The sequence below is a fragment of the Delphinus delphis genome, chromosome 15 (assembly GCF_949987515.2).
Source record: "Delphinus delphis chromosome 15, mDelDel1.2, whole genome shotgun sequence".
NCBI lineage: Eukaryota > Metazoa > Chordata > Mammalia > Artiodactyla > Delphinidae > Delphinus > Delphinus delphis.
In genome coordinates, this window is record NC_082697.1 from 17,914,039 (window position 1) to 17,938,894 (window position 24,856).

The window sequence follows — 24,856 nt, forward strand, 5'->3', positions numbered from 1 at the left end:
TCGTGGATGAAAGATGAGGTCACTAAATCTGACAGTGTGCTCATGATTTGGGAGCCAAATCACCACAGAACGTTAAATTAAGAGAGAGAGGCATGGCATACCTAATCCACGTGCGGGATCTGACCAGTTTCAGCCAGCGCACACTGGCATTGCTGAGAATGGCTACGCTTAAAAATCCTCAGTGCTGTATATTTTAGAATCATTTTTAGTTTGAAAAGAATATGGATAAATTGGGAGGACAGTTTTATTGAAACCACCTGACATTAAAGAATTTGACACTAATCTGAGTGGATGTGATTTACCAAAGCAGAGTATTTGTTCTTTTGTTGATCCCCCGTGGATGTGGGAAATAGAGAGACAGATAAACAAGTATTCAACATTCCTGACTAGACCAAACCTTTGTGCATTATTCAGGATGCAGCTGCTCAGAGGGAAAAACACATACACCGTCTTTCCACCCAAAGAGCAGGAACATGTGATCTTCTATCAGATACACTCAGAGACCCACTCCCTTTTATACTGTGTTAACAATAAGTCTATCCAAGAGATTTTTACACTGGACTTATCCAAGGGACCAAGGAGGGCGGCAGATATCCCAGATTAAAAGCCAGGATAATGATATTAAATCAGCTGATGTGTTTAAAACAAGGACTATTATTGGGCAGGACTTGGGAGTCATTTTTCCCAGCACCCCCATTTCCAAAAGGCCTCAGACTTTTGCTTTATCCTGCATTGACTGGTTATATATCCAGTTGTAGAACAAAATGACTAATGTTCATCATACAAGTTTCATCTTTAATCTCCATGAATTAATCCTGTAATTCGGTTGTGAAGAGCATAATTATATTCCATTCTTTGGGTGCTAAAGTGTTAATATGTTTAATGTAATCCTCTTTTACAGGATACAGAGGTGACTGCAAGAAACGTTGGTAGGGGAGTGGAGAGATGAAACAGAGAAAGGAAGGAAGCCAGAAAAGGGTGTGCTATCAGAAGTGGTTACCACCATGGGCACTTGGATCTCAATACCACCAGGAGCTCTGCGATACTGTGTAGATTAACGCACTTCAGTTACCCATTCAAGGAGCAAAGGAGCCAAGAAATTCGTAGGAAATTCACAGAACAGCTCCCTTTAATCATTGGCTGCAAAGCTTCTCAGGAAGCTTCCAGCTGCCATACCTGTGAGTAGAACAGTCTTTGGCAGCATGAGAGAGCCCCCAGAAGAAGAAATAGCAGGTGTTGGCCATGAAAAGTTAGGACAACAGGCACAGAAATTGTAAGAGCCAAAGAGATATGAGTGGATCCCAAAGAGTGTCTGCTACAGCCCTTAAGGGAGACCCTACTACTATCCCCTCTTTACCAGTGAGCAGACATGGAATTCACTCTTCCAACAGACAATTCTAGCCAATATTTCCCCCTTGGAAGCATGCCAGTCAGGAGCAGGTAGACGAGACTCCTTCAAGAGACGGGGACATGGAGGGTACATTGTCAGCCATGGGAGGATGCACTGGGCGTCTATTTGTCCCCAGGTTAAGCATCAGCAACGCATCAGTGGGCATCAGCATATAGGACTTTGATGCAGTGATGTCTATGCTCTTTTACATCATCAGAGATGGGAGACAGCACAGTGAGCTGAGTTAGGAAAGAAGAAAAATGACAAATACCACATGACAACCAGAAAGGTCACCATGAAGGACTAGTGAAGTGAGCTACCACCCCACAAAGACTTTTTTTTTTTAATTTATTTATTTTTGGCTGCATGGGGTCCTTGTTGCTGCATGCGGGCTTTCTCTAGTTGCGGCGAGCAGGGGCTACTCTTCGTTTTGGTGCGCGGGCTTCTCATTGCAGTGGCTTCTCTTGTTGCGGAGCACAGGCTCTAGGCGTGCGGGCTTCAGTAGTTGTGGTGCACAGGCTCTAGAGCGCAGGCTCGACAGTTGTGGCACGTGGGCTTAGTTGCTCCGAGGCATGTGGGATTTTCCCAGGCCAGGGCTTGAACCCGTGTCCCCTGCACTGGCAGGCGGACTCTGAACCACTGCGCCACCAGGGAAGCCCCCGCACCAAAGACTTTTGATACTGTCTCACAAAAAAGTGAGGTTGCATACATTTCCCTATTTGTGACAGTTTAGAGTGACCCAACTTTTAGCCACAAGTGACAGAAATTAAACATTGAAGGTGCACTGAGTTTCCAGAAATCCTTTCCCTTTCTTCACTGAAGTTTGTAACAATAACTCAAGATGACATAGCTCAATTACCAAACTATTAAATGTCAGTTAACATCTTTGGAAACTGAATACAAAATGAACCAACTAACGCTGCCTTTTTATAACCCCATTGTGTATAAAAATTAAGTTTATATGCTTAATGAATGTATGAAAATATAATTACCAAGTTATTGCTCCTGTAGAAGTGATTCATAATCGTATCACTGACTTTTCCACTCTGCTCTTGAGTTATTAAGCTGGAATATTTCTGCACTTCTAAGAAGAGGAAGAGACATGAAATCTCTCTCTCTACATGCACGCACCAAGGAAAGGCCACAGGAGCACACAGTGAGAAGGCAGCCATCTACAAACCAGGAAGACAGCCCCCTGCAGGAACCAAAGCTGCCAGCACCTTGGTCTTGGCCTTCCCAGCTTCCAGAACTGGGAGAAACAAATATCTGTTGTTTAAGCCACCTATGGTATTTCGTTTTAGCAACCTAAGTGACCAAGACACTCCCCTACTGGACTCTAAAACACCTGGGAATTGGGCACTGCCATTATTCACTCTTTATTTCTAGTCCCCAAGGCAGATCCTGGACAAGAGTAGGTGTTTGTGAACGCATGAGGGACCTACTTCTGTGGTTGAATATGATTTTCTTCTTTATTTTAGGACAGCACATAGAACTGAGTGCTCATATTCAGAAAAATAGATGAGTTCAAATCTTGGACCCACCACTGGTTAATTAAACAACCATGATCAAGTCACTTGACTTCTCTGAATATCAATTTTCTTGACTGTAAAATGGTGGTTATCTTTGCTTGGGTTCCTCAAAGTTGGACCTTTCGATAAGGACTTAGACACAGGTGATTTGCTGTGGCAGGTGAGGAAATGGAGAAAGTGAGACAGAGAAGGGAAAAAAAGCCAATGAAGCATGTGTTAAATAACAAATGCTGGAGAGGGTGTGGAGAAAAGCGAACCCTCCCACACTGTTGCTGGGAGTGTAAATTGATTCAGCCATTATTGAGAACAGTATGGAGGTTTATCAAAAAACTAAAAATAGAGTTGCCGTATGATCCAGCAATCCCACTCCTGGGCATATATTCGGAGAAAACCATAATTCAAAGAGATACATGCACCCCAATGTTCATAGCAACACTATTTACAATAGCCAGGACATGGAAGCCATCTAAATGTCCATTGACAGATGAATGGATAAAGATTATATATATATATAAAGGAATGTTACTCAGCCATTAAAAAAGAATGAAATAATGCCATTTGCAGCAACACGGATGGATGGACCTAGAGATTGTCATACTGAGTGAAGTAAGTCAGAGAAAGAGAAATATTGTATGATATCACTTATATGTGGAATCCTTAAAAAAAAACCAATACAAATGAAGTTATTTACAAAACAGAAACAAACTCACAGACTAGAGAATGAACTTATGGTTGCCAGGGGGAAAGGGTTGGGGGGAGGGGAGGGAGAGTTAGGGAGTCTGGGATTGACATGTACACTCTGCTATATTTTTTTTAGGTGCTTTATGAACATTTATTGAATGAATGCTAAATACCTATTAATACTTTAGCCAAATAAAATATAAACAGGAAAACAGAAAATAAACACATGCTCCCTCTAATCACAGACATGCATTTATAAGTCTGCAAAATCACTTCCAGTTCTTTTTTTAACATCTTTATTGGAGTATAATTGCTTTACATTGTTGCGTTAGTTGCTGCTGTATAACAAAGTGAATCAGCTATACGTATACATATATCCCCATATCCTCTCCCTCTTTCATCTCTCTCCCACCCTCCCTATCCCACTCCTCTAGGTGGTCACACAGCACCAAGCCGGTCTCCCTGTGCTATGCTGATGCTTCCCACTAGCTATCTATTTTACATTTGGTAGTGTATATATGTCCATGCCACTCTCTCACTTCATCCCAGCTTGCCCTTCCCCCTCCCCGTGTCCTCAGGTCCATTCTCTACGTCTGCATCTTTATTCCTGTCCTGCCCCTAGGTTCTTCAGACCTTTTTTTTATTAGATTCCATATATATACAAAATGGATAACCAACAAGGACCTGCTGTATAGCACAGGGAACTCTGCTCAATATTACGTAACAAACTAAATGGGGAAATAATTTGAAAAAGAATAAATACATGTATATGTATAACCGAATCACTTTGCTGTATACCTGAAACTAACACAACACTGTTAATCAACTATACTCCAATATAAAATTAAAAGTAAAAAACAAATAAAATAATAAAATAAAATATACAGCTGCTGAGATTACGTTTCATTCTAGGGAGACATAATCTGCCTTTCTGTAACTTCCACTCTCTCATCCTAATTTTGCCCTTTGAATGAACAAAAAGAATTCTAACTTCTCTTTCATATCGCAGTCCTTCAAATACTTGATGACATGTCCCCTTTTCCCAAACCTATGCATCCCTGGTTTCTTGTCAATGCCCCAGACTGAAGAGTTTCATCCACGTAGTAGTTGAACACATGACATTCGATTTGGGGTCCTCAGATCAAGGGTGTAGGATATAGTGTTGTGTAGGAACTCTGGCATCCTTCAGATCTGAGTTCAAATTTTAACACTACCAGTTGTGTGACCTGGGGTAACTTATCTTCCCTAAACACACTCTCTATCTGTAGAACGAAAGTCGTCATGCTTATCTCACTGGAAGCTACCGTGGGCATTTAATAAAAGTCATTATCTTCCTTTGACCTTACTGACCTTTTCTCCTCCACGTTGCCACTAAGCCACATCACTCTGCTCCATGCCACCACCTGGACATGTGAGGTTTCAATCTAGAAAAAGAATGAGGCCAAAAGAAATACCCAGGTCACCCAGGCCACTGCACAGAGAATGTAGCCCAAAGGGGCCACTCTGGGCCTCCCTCCCTCTCCTTTCAGCAGCTCAGAGTTAAACAGCTATCCCTGCTCCTACAAAGCAAGAGTAAGACTGCTCACTTGTTCACCTGATGAACAAAGGGACTGATTATCCAAGAAAGGGAAGTGTCACCCACAGAAATCAATACAGATGAGGCTTTGAAAAAGGCTGGCTGGCTGCATATTAGGTATTGATCCCACTTGTTTTTCCAGTTATTGTTCTGCTTGCCACCTGCAGAGGACACTTCCAATCTCCTCCTAACACCAAACAAGACAAGAAAGCTCAGCCCAGAACAGACTCGGTGCATGACGACTGCAGGACATAAAGGAATTCCCAGAACCTGTGTCCAGAAAACCAGGAACACAGGGAACAGAGATCCCCACACCACTCCCAATACTGTGTGACAACTCAGGATTGAGTGGAGGATTCAAACAGAACTGACTGGCCCTGGTGTGAAGCCCAGTCTTGATACCTCCTTCATGGGACTCTGAGATGCCCAGAAAAAAATTAGGAAGAGGAGACAAGGCTTTTACATCAATGTCTGTTAATCCTCTATGAAAGAAACTTAGCACATAAAAACAATAGCCTGGATTAAAACCTATATGGATACAGTAAGGAAACAATAAAAGAACATTGTTTTGCTTAACAAATTGGAAAAGGTTTTTTCAAAATAATATGGAGTGAGAGCAAGTGTCCAAAGAAAGGGAAGGAGTGAATAACTTTTCTGGAGGACAATTCGACAATACATTTCAAAAGCTGTAAAATTAATCACACACTTTGAACCAATAATTCCACTTCTAGGAACTGACCTGAAAATGTAATTAAGAATGTGTGTAAAGCTCTTGGTACAAGTTAAAAGGAACATGCCCTTTCTGGGGTACAGAGTCAGGGCAGAAGGAAGGCTGGTTGTGAAGCCCAGCCTGGTGGGGGGCATTACAATGACCAGCTCCAGGATGCTGGATCCAGATGCAGGATGAGGGTCCAGACCCACCACAGAGGAAAACCATATCAAGGCCATGAGATCCTTGGCTACTCAATAAACATGTAGCCATCACTGCGTTAGGAATGTGGAGAAGACCCCGTCCTTGCCCAAGGGACACTTTATTAAAGGGGACACAGGCTTAATAAAATGGATAACTGCAACCTGCTATAGAAGCAACCATGGAAAATCAAGGTGGGTGGACACAAAGACAAGGGGGTTAACTCCACATGGTGGGTCAGTAAAGCTCCTTCAGGATATGACTCATGAACTGAGTCTGGAAAATGAGTAGGATTTAGCAAAGAAGACAAATGGGGAAAGAACATTCTAAGGTGTAAGAAAACATTCATGGGAGGAGGTAGAACCAATGGCAGAGTAGGAAGACCCTGAGCTTGCCACCCCCAACAAATACATCAAAACTACAACTGCATATAGAGCAACTCACTCTGAGAACAACCTAACACTAGCAAAACGGACCTTCTACAACCAACAATCTAAAGAAAGAACCACAGAGAGTCCGGTAGGAGGGGAGGAGAAGTGATCTAGTTGGGACCCACATCCCTGGTGGGTGACCCAGAAGAGGAGGGGGATATCACAGGCTCAGGGATCATCTGTAAGAAGTGAGGGGTTTGAGTCCCACATTGAACACCCCAGTCCTGGGGTCCAATACCAGTGAGACAAGCTCCCTGGGCTGGTTTGAAAACCTGTGGGGCTTACTGGAGGGCTGTGGGAAACTAAGACTCCACTCTTGAAGAGCCCACACACAGATGTGCTTGCTCCCAGTCCCAGAGCAGGGGTAGCAAACTGAAAACTGCCTGGTGCTCTGGTCGGCCAGCCAGGACCAGCAGGACCCCCAACCCGCACTGGGCTCTGGCTCCAGCCTCTCGGCCCTAACCTCAGCTAAAGCAGTGATGCAGTGACCATGATCTTCCCAGGGAGAAGGTGTGGGTCACTCTGGACCACTACTCCAGCCCCCCAAGCCCTGGACCTGCCCCAGGGAAAAGGCAACGACCACCATCCAGCTGAGGACAAGCCACAGCTGATACTGGGCTTCAGCTCCAGCCCCTCCAGCTCCTACCAAGGACCCCACCCCCTACGAAGGTGGCAACCTCCATCATGCCAGGGGAGAAGATCTGGTTCACACCTGGCCCCAGCTCTATCCCCACAGCCTCCAGCCCTAACCCCCACCAAGTCAACGGCAGCCAGTGTACCCCAGGAGAAGGCACAGCCCACCTCACTTCAGATACAGCTGTCCCACCAAAGCCACTGGGCACACACAGACTGCACAGAGACAATCCCACACAAGGGCACGCCTTTAAGACCAGCACAGGTAACTGTTTTGCCTAGTTTCGTAGAGATGGAGAAAGTCAAACAAAATGAGAAGGCAGAGGAATATGTTCCAAAGGAAGGAACAAAATAAAACCTTAGAAAAAAATGCCTAATGAAACAGAAATAAGTACTTTATCTGATAAAGAATTCAAAGCAATGGTCATAAAAATGCTCACTGAGTTCAGGAAAAGAATAGAGGAACACAGTGAGAACTTCAACCAAGAACTAGAAAGTATAAAAAAGAACCAATCAGAGCTGAAGAATACAATAACTGAAGTGAAAAATACACTAGAAGAAATTAACAGCAGATTAGGTGATACAGAAGAAAGCATAAGCAATCAGGAAGATAGGAAAATGGAAATCACCCAATCAGAAGAGCAAACATATATATATATATATATACACACACACATATATATATACACATTTATATATATTTATATATTTTAATATATATTCATAGTTATATATAGTTATATATATACTTATATATTTATATTTACTTTTTTTAATAAGGATAGTTTAAGGGACCTTTAGGACACAACATCAAGCACACTATTCACATTATAGGGGTCACATAAGGAAAAGAGAGAGAAAGGGGCAGAAAACTTATTTTGATGAAATAATGGCTGAAAACTTCCCTAACCTGAAGAAAGAAACAGACATCCAGGTCCAAGAAGTACAGAGAGTCCCAAACAAGATGAATCCAAAGAGACCCACACCAAGACATATGATATTTTAAATTGCAAAAGTTAAACATAAAGAGAGAAGTTTAAAGGCAGGAAGAGAAAAACAGTGTTTCATACAACAGAACTCCTATAAGGCTATCACCTGATTATTCAGCACAAACTTTGCAAGCCAGAAGGGAGTGGCATGATATATTTAAAGTGCTGTGGGGGGAAAAACCTACAACCAAGGATACTATACCCAGCAAGCTTATCATTCAGAACTGAAGGAAAGATAAAGAGTTTCCCAGACAAGCAAAAACTAAATCATCACCACTAAATCAGCCCTACAAGAAATATTAAAGGGTCTTCTTTAAGCAAAAAAGAAAAGGCCATAACAAGAAATAAGAAAATACATGAAGGAAAAAAATCTCACTGGTAAAGGTAAATATACAACAAAGGCAGTGAATCAACCACTTAAACTAGTACAAAAATTAAAGGACAATAATTGTAAGGTCAACTATAACTACAATACACAGTTAAAGGATACACATAAAGATGTAAAATATGATACCAAAATATAAAATGTGAAAGGAGAGAGTAAAACATTACAAATAAATGGAAATATATTTTGTGTTCATGGATTAGAAGGATTAATAGTGTTAAAATGTCCATACTACCCAAATCAATATAAAGTGTCACTGCAATCCCTATTAAAATACCAATGGCATTTCTCACAGAATTAGAACAAATAATCCTAAAAGTTGTATAGAACCACAATAAACAGCCAAAGCAATCTTGAGTAAAAAGAACAAAGCTGGAGGTATCACCCTCCCTGACTTCAGACTATACTACAAAGCTACAGTGATCAAAACAGTATGGCACTGACACAAAAACAGATACATAGATCAATGGAACACAATAGAGAGTTCAGAAATAAACCTATAAACATATGGTCAATTAATCTACAACAAAGGAGGCAAAAATATACAATAGGGAAAATAGAGTCTCTTCAATAAGTGGTGCTGGGAAAACTGGACAGCTACATGTAAAAGAATGAAACTGGAAGTTTTCCCATACCATATACAAAAATTAGCTTAAAACAAATTAAAGACTTAAATGTAAGGTTTGAAACCATAAAACTCCTAGAAGAAAACATAAGCAGTACGATCTTAAACGTTGGTCTTAGTAGTATTTATTGGATCTGCCTCCTCAGGCAAGGGCAATAACAGCAAAAATAAACAATGGGACCTAATCAAATATAAAAGCTTTTGCACAGTGAAGGAAGCCATAAACAAAACAGACAGGCAAGCTACTGAATGGGAAAAGATATTTATAAGTGATATAGCTGATAAAGGGTTAATATCCAAAATACATAAAGAACTCATAAAACTCAATGTCAAAAAAAATGCAATTTAAAAAATAGGCAGATGACCTGAACAAGCACTTTTCCAAAGACATGCACATGGCCAACAGGCCCATGAAAAGATGTTCAACATCACTAATCATCAGGGAAATGCAAATCAAAACCATAATGAGATAACAGCTCACACCTTGCAGAATGGCTACTGTCAAAAAGACTACAAATAAGAAGTGTTCGTGAAGATATGGAAAAAAGGGAACCCTTGTGCACTGTTGGTGGGAATGTAAATTGGTACAGCCACTATGTAAAACAGTATGGAAGTTCCTCAAAAAATATAACTACCAACTACCATACAATCCAGCAATTCCACTCCTGGGTATTTATCCAAAGAAAACAAAAACACTAATTCAAGAAGATATATACACCACAATGTTCATAGCAGCATTATTAACAACAGCCAAGATATGGAAGCAAGTGTTCATCAACAGATGAATGGATTAAGAAGATGTGGTATGTATATATACATATACATGCAATGGAATACTAGTCAACCATAAAAAATGAAAATTTGCTATTTGCAACAATGTGCATTGACCTAGAGGGTATTATGTCTAAGTGAAATAAGTCAGACAGAGAAAGACAGATACTGCATGTTTTCACTTATATGTGGAAACTTAAAAATAAAACAAATAAACAAACATAACAAACAGAAACAGATTCACACATACAGAGACCAAACTACCAGTTACCTCAGGGGAGTGGGGGGGAGGCGGGAAATAGGTCAAGGGTATTAAGCGGTACAAACTACTAGGTATAAAATAAATAAATTACAAGGATATAATGTGGAGCACAGGGTACATAGTCAACATTTTATAATAACTTTGTATAGAGTGTAATCTATAAAAATATGGAATTATTATGTTTATACTTGAAACTACTATAATATTATAATTCAGTTATATTTCAATAAAAAATTTTAAGAAAATAGTAATGAGCATAGAATAGATTCACAACAAGTGGTATATGTTAATGATAACAGCTACAACAATTGATACTTTTTACTTGGCAGATACATTTTGTAAGGTTATGTTTCCTGTGTATAACTAATATATGGATATTTATGCCATAAGATTCAAAATTATTTTTCTGGTCATAACGAGTGAAACTGAATTGTGCTCTTTTGGACTTAAATCAAATCATTTTATAAAAAGAAAAGGAAAGCACACACTCATGGAAGTGCATGCATCTTGGGAAGAGATGAGAGCTACATTTGGAGAGCAGGAAAAAGCAGAACACGGGATCCTAAAATAGGCACAATGGGAAACCTGTGTCACGATAACCCAAGATGGGTTTTCAATACAAGAGACATGGAAGCCAAAACAGTGGGTGATGCTTTCCTTTAAAAACAAAGTCAAGTGCCTTGAACTTCTGATCCAGGTGTTCTTTCTGCCTGTTTCCTCACTATATTCCTTCACAAAATAAAATTCATTGAAAAGCTAAAACTCTAAAAAATACTTATGGAATATCTCTTGCTTCCAGGACCGTTTGAGGCTGCTCTGATTAGAAAACTCACTCTTACCAATCTACTTTACTCTTCTTACCCTTGAAAATATGGGCCCCTATCATCTTTGCAGGCCAATATTCTTATGAGACATAATCACTGAGTCCATTTATTCTACATTGACTACACTCTTTAACACCTAGTACAGAAATCTGGTAAGACCACCCTTTGGGAAATCTGGTAATATAATATATGACTGTTTGCAGTTTTTGTTGCCCTTTCCTCTGTATATAGGAACTGGCCATTGACTACATAAGATTAGTATATATCTCTATTTATTTATGCTCATGTAGAATCAGTCCCTAATACTATCAATATGAGGGTCGGGTCAACAGAATGAATATAATTTTCACTGGGGAACAAAACAGGATACGGTCTAGCCATCTTTCTTTTTGACTTGTATTTCAGTAATTTAAATCTGCCTTTGGGTGAAATAGACATATATCTACTAGGTACCGAGGGCAAAAAGATAGACATTCTTTTGTAAATTGATAATGTGGTTTTGATGTCACCATACTAAGAGCTCTTATTGTACAACTGTCCCTGCTGAAATCACTGACAGCAAAAATAACTTAATATCAACTGTTCCAAATCAAAGCCATTCTTTTGGTAACTACCAATAGCTTTTGGTAGTTATTCCCACAAATAACCAGAATCATTAAAGCAAGGGATCACAATTATTTCCTCCCTGTATCCACATCATTTTTCAGTGTCACTTTGAAGCTCTATCATCAAGAGATAGAGTCTGTTCTTTCACTCTTTGAATCTAGGTTGGCCTGGCACCTTGCATTTATCAAAGGAATGTGGGACGGGAACTTGGGTGTCAATAGATTCTATATGGGAATCCTACATGTCTTTGGCAGTCTCTTTGAAAAAAAACACCGAAAATATAACTGCCATACAACCTAGCAATTATACAACTGGGCATTAATCCAAGAGAAGTAAAAATTTACATTCACATAAAAATATACATGCAAAAGTTTATGGAGGTTTTATTTATGATAGACAAAAACTGGAAACAACCCAGAGGTCCTTCAATGAGTCAACAGCTATACAAACTGTGACACATCCATACCATGGAATACTACTCAACAATAACAAAGAATAACACACCAAGACACATATCAATCAAACTATCAAAAATTAAATACAAAGAAAAAATATTAAAAGCAGCAAGGGAAAAACACCAAATAACATATAAGGGAATCCCCATAAGGTTAACAACTGATCTTTCAGCAGAAACTCTGCAAGCCACAAGACAGTGGCAGGACATATTTAAAGTGATGAAGGAGAAAACCCTACAACCAAGATCACTCTACCAGGCAAGGATCTCATTCAGATTCTATGGAGAAACTAAAACCTTTAGGGACAAGCAAAAGCTAAGAGAATTCAGCACTACCAAACCAGCTTTATAACAAATGTTAAAGGAACCTCTCTAGGCAGGAAACATAAGAGAAGGAAAAGACCTATAATAAGAAATCCAAAACAATTAAGAAAATGGTAATAGGAACATACATATCGATAACTACCTTAGATGTAAATGGATTAAATACTCCAACCAAAAGACATAGACTGGCTGAATGGATACAAAAATAAGAACCGTATATATGCTGTCTACAAGCGACACGCTTCCGACCTAGGGACACATACAGACTGAAAGTGAGGGGATGGAAAAAGATATTCCATGCAAGTGGAAATAAAAAGAAAGATGGAGTAGCAATTCTCATATCAGACAAAATAGACTTTAAAATAAAGACTATTACAAGAGACAAAGAAGGACACTAAATAATGATCAAGGGATCAATCCAAGAAGAAGATATAACAATTGTAAATATTTATGCACCCAGCATAGGAGAACCTCAATACATAAGGTAAATGCTAACAGCCATAAAAGGGGAAATCAACAGAAACACAACCACAGTAGGGGACTTTAACACCCCACTTTCACCAATGGACAGATCATCCAAAATGAAACTAAATAAGGAAAAACAAGCTTTAAATGATACATTAAACAAGATAGACTTAATTGATATTTATAGGACGTTCCATCCAAAAACAACAGAATACACATTCTTCTCAAGTGCTCATGGAACATTCTCCAGGATAGATCATATCTTGGGTCACAAACCAAGTCTTGGTAAATTTAACAAAATTGAAATCATATCAAGTATCTTTTTCGACCACAAAGCTATGAGACTAGATATGAATTATAGGAAAAGATCTGTAAAAAATACAAACACATGGAGGCTAAACAACACACACTTAATAACGAAGTGATCACTGAAGAAATCAAAGAGGAAATCAAAAAATACCTAGAAACAAATAACAGTGAAAACACGACATCCCAAAACCTATGGGATGCAGCGAAAGCAGTTCTAAGAGGGAAGTTTATAGCAATACAATCCTACCTCAAGAAACAAGAAACATCTCAAATAAATAACCTAACCTTACACCTTAGCAATTAGAGAAAGAAAAACAAAAAACCCCAAAGTTAGCAGAAGAAAAGAAACCATAAAGATCAGATCAGAAATATATGAAAAAAAAAAGGAAACAATGGCAAAGATCAATAAAACTGAAAGCTGGTTCTTTGAGAAGATAAACAAAATAGATAAACCATAAGCCAGACTCGTCAAGAAAAAAAGGGAGAAGACTCAAATCAATAGAATTAGAAATGAAAAAGGAGAAGTAATAACAGACACTGCAGAAATACAAAGGATCATGAGAGATTACTACAAGCAACTCTATGCCAATAAAATGCACAACCTGGAAGAAATGGAAAAATTCGCAAAAAGCACAAACTTCCAAGATTGAACCAGGAAGAAATAGAAGACATAAACAGACCAATCAAAAGCACTGAAATTGAGACTGTGATTATAAATCTTCCAACAAACAAAAGCCCAAGACCGGATGGCTTCACAGGCAAATTGTATCAAACATTTAGAGAAGAGCTAACACCTATCCTTCTCAAACTCTTGCAAAATATAGCAGAGGGAGGAACACTCCCAAACTCATTCTACGAGGCCACCAACACCCTGATACCAAAACCAGACAAAGATGTCACAAAGAAAGAAAACTACAGGCCAATGTCAGATGAACATAGATATAAAAATACTCAACAAAATACTAGCAAACAGAATCTAACAGCACATTAAAAGAATCATACACCATGATCAAGTGGGGTTTATCCCAGGAATGCAAGGATTCTTCAATATACACAAATCAAACAATGTGATACACCATTATTAACAAATTGAAGGATAAAAACCATATGATCAACTCAATAGATGCAGAAAAAGCTTTCGACAAAATTCAACATCCATTTATGATTAAAAACTCTCCAGAAAGTAGGCATAGAGGGAACCTACCTCAACATAATAAAGGCCATATATGACAAACCCACAGCCAACATCATTCTCAATGGTGAAAAACTGAAGCCATTTCCTCTAAGATCGGGAACAAGACAAGGTTGCCCACTCTCACCACTATTATTCAACACAGTTTTGGAAGTTTTAGCCACATCAATCAGAGAAGAAAAAGAAATAAAAGGAATCCATATCAGAAAAGAACAGGTAAAACTGTCAGTGTTTGCAGATGACATGATACTATACATAGAGAATCCTAAAGATGCTACCAGAAAACTACTAGAGCTAATCAGTGAATTTGGTAGTGTAGCAGGATACAGAATTAATGCACAGAAATCTCTTGTATTCCTATACACTAATGATGAAAAATCTGAAAGAGAAATTAATAATAGTAAATGGGAAACACTCCCATTTACTATTACAACAAAAATAATAAAATATCTAGGAACAAACCTACCTAAAGAGACAAAAGACCAGCATGCAGAAAACTATAAGACACTGATGAAAGAAATTAAATATGATACAAACAGATGGAGAGATATACCATGTTCTTGGATTGGAAGAATCAATATTGTGAAAATGACTATATTACCCAAAGCAATCTACAGATTCAATGCAATCCCTATCAAACTACCAATGGCATTTTTCACAGAACCAGAACAAAAAATTTCACAGTTTGTATGGCAACACAAAAGACCCCAAATACCAAAGCAATCTTGAGAAAGCAAAACGGAGTAGGAGGAATCAGGCTCCCTGCCTTCAGACTATACTACAAAGCTACAGTAATCAAGACAGTATGGTACTGTTGCAAAAACAGAAATATAGATCAATGGAACAGCATACAAAGCCCAGAGATAAACCGACGCACATATGGTCACCTTATTTTTGATAAAAGAGGCAAGAATAGACAATGGAGAAAAGACAGCCTCTTCAACAAGTGGTGCTGGGAAAACTGGACAGCTATACATAAAACAGTGAAATTAGAACACTCCCTAACACAACAATAAACTCAGAATGGATTAAAGACCTAAATGTAAGGCCAGAAACTATCAAACTCTTAGAGGAAAACATAGGCAGAACACTCTATGACATAAATCACAGCAAGATCCTTTTTGACCCACCTCCTAGAGTAATGGAAATAAAAACAAAAATAAACAAATGGGACCTAATGAAACTTCAAAGCTTTTGCACAGCAAAGGAAACCATAAACAAGACCAAAAGACAACCCTCAGAATGGGAGAAAATATTTTCAAATGAAGCAACTGACAAAGGATTAATCTCCAAAATTTACAGGCAGCTCATGCAGCTCAATATCAAAAAACAAACAACCCAATCCAAAAATGGGCAGATGATCCAAATAGACATTTCTCCAAAGAACATATACAGACTGCCAACAAACACATGAAAGAATGCTCAACATCACTAATCATTAGAGAAATGAAAATCAAAGCTACAATGAGATATCACCTCACACCAGTCAGAATGGCCATCATCAAAAAAATCTATAAACAATAAATGCTGGAGAGGGTGTAGAGAAAAGGGAACCCTCTTGCACTGTTGGTGGGAATGTAAATTGATACAGCCACTATGGAGAAAAGTATGGAGGTTCCTTAAAAAACTAAAAATAGAAATCCACATGATGCAGCAATCCCAGTACTAGGCATATACCCTGAGAAAACTATAATTCAAAAAAGTCATGTACCACAATGTTAATTGCAGCTCTATTTACAATAGCCAGGACATGGAAGCAACCTTAATGTCCATCGACAGATGAACGGATAAAGAAGATGTGGCACATACATACAATGTAATATTACTCAGCCATAAAAAGAAACGAAATTGAGTTATCTGTAATGAGGTGGATGGACCTAGAGTCTGTCATACAGAGTGAAGTAAGTCAGAAAGAGAAAAACAAATACCGTATGCTAACACATACATATGGAATCTAAAAAAAAAAATGGTTATGAAGAACCTACGGGCAGGACAGGAATAAAGACACAGACGTAGAGAATCAATTTGAGGACACGGGGAGGGGTAAGGGTAAGCTGGGACGAAGTGAGAGAGTGGCAGTGACACGGACTTATATATACTACCAAATGTAAAAAACTAGCTATTGGGAAGCACTGCATAGCACAGGGAGATCAGCTCAGTGCTTTGTGACCACCTAGAGGGGTGGCATAGGGAGGATGGGAGGAAGATGCAAGAGGGAGGAGATATGGGGATATATGTATATGTATAGCTGATTCGCTTTGTTATAAAGCAGAAACTAACACACTGTTGTAAAGCAATGATACTCCAATAAAGATATTAATAAATAAATAATAGTAAAAAATAACAACGATTATTAATTCATGTAACAACCTTAATGACTCTCTATTGAATTATACTCAGTGCATAAAGTCAATCCCAAAGTATTACATAATTTATGGTTCCATTTATATAACATTCTTAAAATGACAAAATTATAGAAATTGAGAACAGATTAGTGGTTGCCAGGGATAAAGGAAGGGATGAGGGAAGGAGGGAAGTGGACATGGTTATAAAATAAATGGATTTTTGAAAGAAACAAAAATACTAACTCAAAAAGATACCCCAATACTCAAAAAGATACACCCCAATGTTCACAGCAGCATTATTTAAAATTGCCAAGATATGGAAGCAATGTAAGTGTCCATCAACAGATGAATGCATAAAGAAAATGTGGTTATATAGACAATGGAATATTACTCAGCCATAAAAGAGAATGAAATTTTGCCATTTGAAGCAACACAGATGGACTTGGAGGACATTATGCTAAGTGAAATAAGTCAGATGGAGAAAGACAAATATCATATAATATCACTCATATGTGTAATCTAAAACATACAACAAACTAGTGAATATAACAAAAAAGAAACAGACTCACAGATACAGAAAACAAACTAGTTCTTACCAGTGGGGAGAAGGAAGGGGGGAGGGGCAGAATAGGGGGAGGGGATTAATAAACTACAAGGATATATTGTACAACACGGGGAGTATAGCTGATATTTTATAATAACTATAAATGGAGTATAACCTTTAAAACTGTGAATCACTATATTGTCCACCTGTAACATATAATATTGTACATCAACTAGACTTCAATTTAAAAAAGAGAAAAAAATGGATGGATCTTTGTGGTGTTGGACATGTATCAAGGTCAGTATCCTGGTTGTAGCATTGTACTATAGTTTTGTAAGCCATTACCACGGGAAACTGGATACAGTGTTCACGGATCTCTCTGTATTATTTCTTGCAACTGCATATAAATCTACAATTATCTCAAACTAATCATTTCAATTTAAAAAATGAAATAAAAGAACATGGCAGAAGTGATGCTGCGCCAATGCCAAGACAAGGTCTCAAGACTTCATAGTTTCTTATTGGAACCCTGACCAGACCCCGTGTGAACAACACTCAGTCCGCTGGAGGATGAGAGACCACGTGAAACAAAAGAAAGCATCCCAGATGAAGCCATCCCCGACCCGTCGGCTCCCAGCCCGCCTAGCAGTCAACTGCAGACACATGACTGAGCCCAGCAGAGACCAGAAAAAAGGCTCACTGGGCCCTGCATACCTGTAAACTGTGAGCTAAGTAAACGCTTGTCAATTTTACACACTAAAGTACTGGGTACTTTGTTACATAATAAAAGTTAACTCATACAAGTCAACGCAACTCATACACGTGAATGCATTTACATATTTCAAAACCAGTTTATCTTGGAAGATTCCCTAGAAAGTTACTTTGTTTAAAGTTAGATGTTTTGAAATCTCTTATGTCTGAATTGGACATTTCATAAGCCCCATGTTTACAATCGCGTAAAATTATAAGGGTGGTCTAAGACCCTTGACCCTGCCAACAGGAATGTCCTAGGCTTACCTCACTAGGGAGGGGGGCCGCCTTTTATTTAGGCCTGGATCCTTGAAAAGATCCTGCACCTTCATTAGAGTTCATCAGGCTGCCCCAGCCCAGTGGACAGTCGAAAGCACACAGCTCTGTCCTTAATGAGCTTCATAAAATCGTCACTTCCCAAATAATTGACTTCCAACTCACTGCCACTCAGTCATTATCAAGAGCGCAGTATTTGTGGAACAGCGTCTGAAGGCTACAGCACCCATTCTATCCTCCTGGTATTCTAAGTGACATCCCTGAGTAAGGCCACATCATCAGAGAATGAAAGGACCATGCTGATTCGGCCCTCAAAGAATTGCTTTTATTGAACTTCACTTTGGCATCCAGCCCACTTTCCTATCCTATGGGACTTAAGGAAAAGCCCGTGAAATCCAGTATTGTCTTTGATCTGATGATAGGGCTAGGGGCCTTATCCAGCATGCCTTCATTGTTAGGACGAGCGGTGTAACTCTCCTGAGGGGCTGGTCTGTGTTTCCTCCATGGTTCCTGTGGTTCATGTCACTGACATGCCTTCCCACTTGTCTGGGCAGCTCAGAGCCAAACTGAGTGGTTGAGATTCTTGTAAAACAGTGTGTGGCTCAGATCCAGGCATCATCAGACTACCTTCTCACCTGTAGCATCTCTGCCTGCCATCTACCTCAGATCTGAACTGATGGCCTGGACCAAGGGGGTCATCTCAGTGGCCCTGGAGGCAGAGTTATGAGGAATCACATGGGTCTAAGCTTACACATTCAGCCTTGTTCACCTGGTGAGTTACCCACCAAGCAAATCAGCCATGGGCTTTCAGGCATGGAGGAAGTGGAGGGGGAGATAGGGAAATCTGCCATGGTTAAGTCCCTCAATATAGCAGGAATTATGTATATGCTATTTATCCTCAAAACAACTCGGCGAGTTGGCAATTATCATCTGCATTATCCAGATGAGGAACGTGAGCGTCAGAGAAACCGTGACTCCCCTAGAAATTGCACAGCTGATTGGTAGCAAAGCCAGGAGGCAAACTTGAGTCTAATTCTGAAGTCCATGTTCTTTCCTCTAACCTAGGATTGGCAAGCCAGGACCCATAGACCCAACCCAGCCTGCCCCCTGTTTTCGTAAATAAAGCCTGATTGTAGCACAGCCACACCCACTCGTTTACATATTGTCTGTGGCTGCTTGCACATGGCAATAGCAGAGTTGAGTAGCGGCCCGCTGCAGAGACCACGTGACCTAGTATCTTCACTATACATTCCTTTACAGAGAACGTTTGCTGACCATTGCTTGAAGCAAAGCGCTCTAGACAAATGACCCTTCTGTCTTAAAGAAGAGTCATCAGAATCACCTGCGGGGGGGGGGGGGGGGCGGGTGTTCTTAGAAATGCAGATTTCCAGGCCCCCTTATGCCTCCCAAGTTAGACACCTCCAGGTTGGAAGCCTGAATCTGCACTTTTAACACACACTCCCCTCCCCCACACCACCACCACCGCCACCAAGTGCTTCTGACAGCCCCTGCAGTTCAGGAACTACAGCCCAGCCCAGGGACTTAATGTCCCCAACAGCCCTTGACCTGACTGTAGGTTTGCAAACTTGGGAGCTTCCAGGGTGAAATCTGCAACTAGTCCTTGTACACAGAGGGTAAGGAGAGACCGCCCCAGACTGGCAGGTGGCAAGGCAACTTATACACGAGGCTTGTCTTGGGCGCTGCAAGATGGTGGATCTCCTTCCCCACCCACCAGAATCTTAAAGCTTATGTCGAGGCCTTAGCGGGGCTCAGTCACACACCACCATCCAGATGATCTAAACACACACTACTCTCTCAAGGCTGTGTCCTTGGAACAGCTCCCATTGTGGGAACAGTGGGCAGAACGCACATTCCAAGGACAGGGGAGGGGTGAGGAGCCTCTAATTGCCCGGGTCCAGCTCAAGGGTCAACCTACAGTCATGTCCTCTCAGGGACCTTCTCCAATACTGATGGGCATTAAGAGATAACTACCCCAGCTCCCTTGTTCCTTGGGGGAGGGAGAGCAACAATGAGGCTTGTTCTGCACTGGCTCCCAGAGACCCCAGCAGGGCCGAGCCCCAGCTGCCCACAGTGGTAATTTTCTCAACCCTGCACCCTTTACTGCCATCTTTCCCCCCATCCCCCGTCTCGCTTTCCCTCCCCTACTGGTGCTTCTGGGATCACTTCCTAAACACAGTCCTTGGCCTCGAATCCTCTCAGGCTCTGCTCCTGGGAGGCCCCCTCAAAAGAGACAAGAGCCAGAGACAATGAGATAATTATGAATCTTGGTTAGATTTTAAAATGCCATAGATACAAGTAATAATCGTCGCATTCCCACCAGGGATCATATTCTGTATTCGCCCCAGAAAGGGCACAGGGTAGGAAAGAGTGAGGGGCAGGATGAGGAACCAAGCTGCAGAAACGAGTGAGATATGGTCCCCACCTCACACAGAGTTGACAATTTAGTTGGGGCCAGGGGAGCTGACCTACGATAACACAGAGAAATAGAGAAAGCAGGAAACAGAAGATGCATCAAGCCAGCCTTAGGTCTCCAGATTAGACCCTTGCATTTTCCACTAGGAGCAGGGGCCACCAGCAGCCACTGCTCCTGAAGTGGAGGTCCTCCAAGCCTCCTGGGTCTGAAGACAGCAAAGTCTATAAGATGTTTCCACAGGTCATTATTATGTTTCACCTTCAAAAGAGCCTTATAGGGGCTTCCCTGGTGGCGCAGTGGTTGGGAGTCCGCCTGCCGAGGCAGCGGACACGGGTTCGTGCCCCGGTCCAGGAAGATCCCACATGCCACGGAGCGGCTGGGCCCGTGATACGTGGCTGCTGAGCCTGCGCGTCCAGAGCCTGTGCTCCGCAACGGGAGAGGCCGCAACAGTGAGAGGCCCGCGTACCGCAAAAAAAATAAATAAAAGAGCCTTATTGGTAAATGGGAATAGTATTATCGTCGTTCATGCCATTTTTCATGTCAGGGAAACATGAGAGGTCCAAACGTGTACAAGTCAGAGCACAACTAGCTCACAAGTCCTGCTGCTGCTCTGTGTTGCCGCAGACTTAGCTAAGGGTTGAAGTCAGCCAGGACCCCATGCTTCTAGGAGTCTTCTTGGCTAAGCTAAACTGTTGATTTCTGCTGAGGGAATACATAAGACACCACCCTGGCCCCAGCCAGCTCTGAACCCCGGGGAGGGGCACATCTCCAGGAGGAAGGGTTCCTGGCGGCTCAAGTCTGAGCCCAGCTGAGAATGGAGACTCAGTCTCCACCTCAGGAAGAGGGATTTTCCCAGCTCATCTCCTAACCTCACCTACCAAAGCTCGTGTTTTCTACCTCTTTACCTGCACACCCCCAGTCTGGCCTGGCCCCTCTACTCCCAGCAGACACCTCCTGCCCCCAGGGAACCAGAGGGATAGCAGAATTCTGGTTTCCATATCAACACCGCCAGGTTCACAAGGCAACGAGGGCCTGCCTTTTCACTCAGCTCAGTGTAACTGTCGGTGGCCACGGTAATTTCAAGTCAGCCTATGAGGTGAATTTGCCTGCTGCTTTCTCTGCACAGAAGCCCCCAGCATGGAAGAAAGGTGAGTCATCAGCCCAAACCACCCCATTAAGCCAGGTTCAAATCCGGTGGTCCTGAGTTTTCCCACTCACACCTGAGGAGGCCCATTAAATGGTTCATCATCTAAAAATCAATCCACGATCTCTGCGTAGCTCATGGGCAGCGTCGGAGGGTGCATGTAACTTCCAGCCTTAGCCAGCATGTGCTGATACTCCAGTAAGGGCTGGGGCTCCCCAAGTCCTCTCTCTCCACCCTGCCCCCAGGTTAAAGGGGGGTGGGCAGGAAGGGGAGACACAGGCACCAGCTCCAAGGAGGGAGCCAGGCAGTTAGACCTGTACGGGTGGTTGGTTATCAGGAAACACTGGTCCTTGTGTCCAACTTCCAGTTCAGAGGGAGTTTTGTTTTGTTTTGTTTTGTTTTTTCGCGGTACGCGGGCCTCTCACTGTTGCAGCCTCTCCCGTTGCGGAGCACAGGTTCCGGACGCGCAGGCCCAGCGGCCATGGCTCACGGGCCCAGCCGCTCCGCGGCATGTGGGATCCTCCCGGACCGGGGCACGAACCCGCGTCCCCTGCATCAGCAGGCGGACTCTCAACCACTGCACCACCAGGGGAGCCCCAGAGGGAGTTTTGACAGCCTCCTTGGTACCTATCAGAGCCGCGTCCTGAGAGGCAAGAGTGGTCTTCCCAACAGGAGTACCCTGCCCTCCCCAAGCCTTCAAACACTTGCTCCAAGGTCTGCCTTATAATGAGATCTTATTCACTGCCAGAGTCTCAATTAAAAGACCCCTCATCTCTGATGCTGGCCCTGCTTGGGGGCTCCGGAGACACTGGCTGCTCTACTGCTCCGCAGCTAAAGTCTGGGATGCCTGCCAGTGTGATGCTCTGAAGGAGGGTGGCTGGTGCAGATTCCTGCCCATGTTCAGGTGAGTGCATGCTCACGGGCGGACGGGTCAGTTACTGGCAGCCAAGGTTAGGGGAGGGCTTTCAGCATAATTTTTAATCCATTGCATTTGGACAACATATTAAAACGTTTACTATGTGGATGGCACATTCCAACATCCTTATTAGAACAAGTGGACCAACAAAGGAGCAAGAGAGCAACTGCCAGCATTGAATTGAATTGAGCACTTTCTACATATTATATTATCTAATCCTAACCACCACTCTATGAAGTAGACTGTTTTTTACAGGTAAGGAAATAAGGTTCAGAAGAGGGAAGTGACTCACCCAGGGTCACACAGCCAGGAAGCAGTGCTGCTGGAATTTGAACCCAGAACTCTGCGACTCCAAATCCCGTCTTGGTAATACTGTTCCATGCTGCCTAAACCTGGAAGAGAAAGTTAAAAGGCAATTTTAAAGGCAGCAGTCCACACGCAACCACCCTGCACAGGGGATTGGTCAGATTAAAGAGTCTCTCGCATTAAAGGAGATGGGGACAGGGAAAGATGGGAAGTTTGCAGTAAAAAGTGAACCAGAGGGCTTCCCTGGTGGCGCAGTGGTTGAGAGTCCGCCTGCCAATGCAGGGGACACGTGTTCGTGCCCCGGTCCGGGAAGATCCCACGTGCCGCGGAGCGGCTGGGCCCGTGAGCCATGGCCGCTGAGCCTGCGCGTCTGGAGCCTGTGCTCCGCAACGCGAGAGGCCCACGTACCAAAATTCACCTGTCGAATTCAAGCTATCGGTGTAATTAATTTTTGTTGGTCCAGAGCCTCGGGAGTTTCGCAGGTGAAATCTGAAACCCGTCCGCATTCAAGGGCAGACCGCAGAAGGAGGTGGCCACTCCAGACTGGCAGGAAGCAGATTTAATAAGCAAGGAAACTTACTTAGGAGCCTTGTCTCCAGCGCGGCAAGATCTCTGAACCCGCCCATCAGAATCTTAAATGTTTAAATAGAGGCCTTAATGGGGTTCAACCACGTACACCGTCCAGATGGTCTCAACACCTTACTCTCTCAGGGCTGCATCCTTGAAAATGGCTCCCACAGTGGGAATGGCTGGCGGAACTTACATTCCAAGGACGGAGGGGGGAGGGGGGAGGGGGAGGAGCCTCTGATTGCCCTGGTCCAGCTCACAAGTCAACCTGCGGTCATGTCCTCTTCCTGACCTCCTCCAACACCATGGAACTCTCCATCTGCCCACGACTGTTATGTGAGTGAAAAGTAAACACCTGGCAGTACCAGCGAGGGGGTCTGGAGTCAGGGTGCTCACTTAGCCTGCATGACCACTGAGAAATTGGGGTCTGGGCTCACGCCATGCCTGTTGGAACTGGGGCAGCGGGGGACAGTGCTGGAGAGCGGTTGTCCAGCAAGGCCACAGTGAAATGGGGGGAGGACACAGCCCATAAAGGTGACATGTGTAGGAATCAAGGCAGAGGAGCTGGTCTGTATAATCAGGAGACTGGTTGCACACAGGGGAGATGGGAAAAGAACTGACCAGATTGGGCATAAGGCAAGCCAGGTTTCTCGCTGTCAGAGAAGGAACATACAAATATGGAAAGGAGGGAGGCTAGGAACTAGATTGGAACTGGAGATGTCACCATGAACTCACAATGCTTAATGTCTACAAATGAATGTATGACCAGAGTTTAATCGTGAAGAAACAACAAACGGAATAATCTGAGAAACATTCTAGAAAGTATAATCTGAGTAACATTCTAGAAAGTATCTGGCCTGTGCTCCTTACAAATGTCAAAGGTATGAAAGACAAAGATATGAAAGACAAAAAACTGAGGGACTATTCCAGACTGAAGTGGACTAAAGAGATGTGACAACTAAATGCAATGCAGGATCCTGGACCAGAAACACAAGGGTGCTTATAAAGGATGTTTATTGAGGTAATTGGCAAGATTTGAATGAATCTGTGGATTGCATAGTATTACTGTATCAATGTTAATGTCATTGTTTTTATATTTCTACTGGGGTCAGGTAAAATAGTCTTTGTTTGGGGAAAATACACACTGAAGTATTGCAATATTTAGAAGTAATTAGCCATGCTATCTGCGCTTACTCTCAAATGGTTCAGAAAAGTATA

The 24,856-nt window shown here is 42.0% G+C and overlaps 1 long non-coding RNA gene across 1 annotated transcript in view; it reads right to left on the bottom strand.

Annotated features, from left to right (window-relative positions):
* Positions 1–23,121: 23,121 nt before the first annotated feature.
* Positions 23,122–24,856, bottom strand: part of LOC132438498 (uncharacterized) — a 123,176-nt gene continuing 121,441 nt past the window's right edge. The window contains exon 4 of the long non-coding RNA XR_009522201.1: positions 23,122–23,157. This is a non-coding gene — a long non-coding RNA (uncharacterized lncRNA). The remainder of the gene's footprint in view (positions 23,158–24,856) is intronic.